Raw genomic sequence first — 3215 nt, forward strand, 5'->3', positions numbered from 1 at the left:
GCTTCTGCAAGGTGCAGGTAGACTGTGTGAACTACCTTGCCCTCATCCATGGCTTCAGTAACTGTTTCAAAGATATGAACTATGTGTAAGAGGCAATATCTGCCCTTAACAAAGCCGAATTGTGTATGATCCACTCTCTGGAGGCTCACAATGTTTTTGATTATGACTTCCATGATAATACGCTCCATAGCTGTTTCTACCACACTAGTCAGGCTTATGGGGTGATAGTTCCTGTGGTCCATTGTGGCGCCACCTTTGTGGAGTTGGAGCACTGTATCTGTATGCCATTCTCAGGGTACATAGCCTGTAGTAAGGCTAAGTTGGAACAGTGACTTAATGTGAGTGTTCAGTTCTACTCAGAACTCGTGTAGGACACAGCCTGGGACACCGTCCAGTCCCATACATATGCTGTGTTATTTGCTGTGGAGAGGGCACCTTTCACCTGTGCATATGTGATGTCAGGGAGGTTACATTCATTTGGGATGGGCATCTGTACCCTTGGGGGGTAAGGGGGGGACGTTTGTGCAGACTCTGTCTGCCAGGGTGTAGGCTATGTCCGTAGGTTTGGCATATTTTGTGCTGTTATGCAACAATTAGAGCATATCTGGGTGTTTCCACACATATTCCTGACATAACTAAAGAAGGCCTTGTGATTATCTGTAGTGTCTGGTCAATTTCACTGTCAAAACTTGCAAGTGATGATTATATGAGGGATTGAAGTGTCTTGCCAATACTATTCAGAGATATCCTCCCTCTGAGGGATATTGCTCTGTTATGTAGTAGCTTCCTCCTTCTGTTGTACAGCTTATATATGGCCGGGGTCAACCAGACAGGTCTCCTGTTTTGGAGGAGTCATGGTTTTATTTGGGATAGCATGATCAATGCATACCTGCAGATGCTCAGATGCTCATAGAATGCATTTGTAAAGGATTCTGCAGATTGGGCTGCATTATCCTCCAGCATGGGGCCTTTGAAGTATTCCACCCCAGTCTTCACAAGTGCAAAGTCTGCTTTTGAGAAATTCTTTACAGTGATTTCTTAGACTGGGGTGGGGACGGGATATGGATGTCCAGGGAAAGTTGTTTATGGTCTGATCTTAACAATGAGGGTTCTACCTCTGGTGTGGAACATAGAGTCCCCATGTTGGTGATGATCAGGTCCAATATGTATTCCCCCTTGTGGCTGTGGTGACTGGTTGTGCCATAGCACATGGATTCACAAATTGTAGTGGCTGTAGGGTGATGTTGTTGAGGCCTGAGTAGTATCCCCAGTCAATATTCGTGTACCTGAAGTCAACCACTATAATGGTGTCTGTGAAGAACTTCATATCCTACACTGTTCCCAGGAAAGTCGAGTGCGGTTCCTGGGTATGGGGGGGGGGTGGTCTGAACTACACACCAAACCAAAAGGCAGTTTTGCACAATGGTAGTTGTATATGTATGGCCTGTCATGCTTAGTGCAGTGGTACCAACCCAGAGGTGTGTGTATCTGTGATGTATATGGATATACCCCCTAGTTGTGTTGTGTGTTACAAGTCCTGTGGTCATGAAGCATGGTATAGAACATAACCTGGCAGTGCCAGTGTGCATATGTGACCCTGAACTAGGTGTCTGTTAATGCACAGATATTGTTATCCTCCATACTGAGGGATAGTAAAAGATGTACATTCCTCTTTGGAAAGACTGATGATGTCAGCACCCTATAAATACAGCAGTAGAAGAGAAATCATCCAGTAATGCAGATAGTGTGCTGCGCTAATGCATCTCTCTCTAGTATCATAACACAGTTAGGTAGGGGTTTGAATCCTGCAAATGCTGTGTGTGGGGGGACAGGGGGGTATGTATGCAATTCTCTATGAAAGGAATGGCCTTTTTGAAGACTGGGATAACACACTAAAAGATGTACATTCCTCTTTGGAAAGACTGATGATGTCAGCACCCTATGAATACAGCAGGAGAAGGGAAATCATCCAGTAATGTGAATAGCATGCTGTACTAATGCTTTTCTTTCAAGTATCAAAACATGGTTAGGTAGGGGTTTGAATCCTACAAATGCCATGTGTGAGTTTGTCAATATGTTGTGTGTTTTGCTTTTATTATTGTATGACATATTATTATAACAGTAATTTCAATGCACACATCAGGTATGTGTGTGCCACATACAGATATGTACCTGTGACCTTTAATAGTTCCTATGTGTGAAGCCTGCCTCATATGAATACAGTTGTTACCTTTGCCAGCATCTGCCACAGCTTCCCAGTCCTTAGGCCATACACGTATGTTGGTGACAATGCAGGCTACTGCAGTGATCTGTGTCCTAGGCCAGCTATGTGACACACACCTGTGAAAGCTTTGATAGATTAATGTGGGTGAGGGTTCATGTCTGGTGTATATGTCAGACATGTTAAAACACAGCAAAGTCTGTGAGTGATGGACATCCAGTGTAGGTGTATGGCAACTGTTGCCGATATGCATACAGACACCTTCTTGCTTAGGTGATACACCGAGGGACTGCAGAATACCTTTGGAAATGTGAATATCACAGGATAGACAAGATAACACTTGTCCACATGTACACACCATTACCCGTTCTACATGATGGGTGCTACCACCTACATGGTACTGTTGGAATACTATGTTAAGTACATGCCGATGACAATGCTACATTTGCGTTACAGCAATACAGCATGGCTTGGACAACAGGTATCTGTCTGTATGATACCCTTGTGGTGGTTAGGTGTGTCATGTGTAGAATGCATTGTAGGCCACTGTATGCATTTGCAGTCATGGATGGACATATCTGTAGTGTGTTGGCATGTATGTGAGACTGCTATATGCCAAAGAGTATTGTCCCCATGGATGTGTGGGGCTCAGTAAGAATGGCTACTGGTATAGTGTAGTACTGCAGGGATATCACTGACACCGGGCTCCTACATCTGTGTATCAGTTGAGGAGACACCATGTAATGACCACTGAATGTCAGGCTATGTAGGCTGTGTATACTACCAGAATGCAGACCATTGACATTTGGAAACCGTATCACCCACAGCATACTGTCAAACCATGTCATGTTCCATGCTAACCATGTTCACAAATGTACACCTGCAACTCTGTGCTGCAAACATCACACATGTACTGTCCACACCCCAACACATGCAGGCACAGGTACACACAACAGCCATGTGGCACATGTGCAGACAGTACACTTTGGGAATT

The sequence above is a fragment of the Protopterus annectens genome, chromosome 16.part0, assembly GCF_019279795.1.
Source record: "Protopterus annectens isolate FY-2018-M chromosome 16.part0, PAN1.0, whole genome shotgun sequence".
In the NCBI taxonomy this organism is placed as follows: Eukaryota; Metazoa; Chordata; order Ceratodontiformes; family Protopteridae; genus Protopterus; species Protopterus annectens.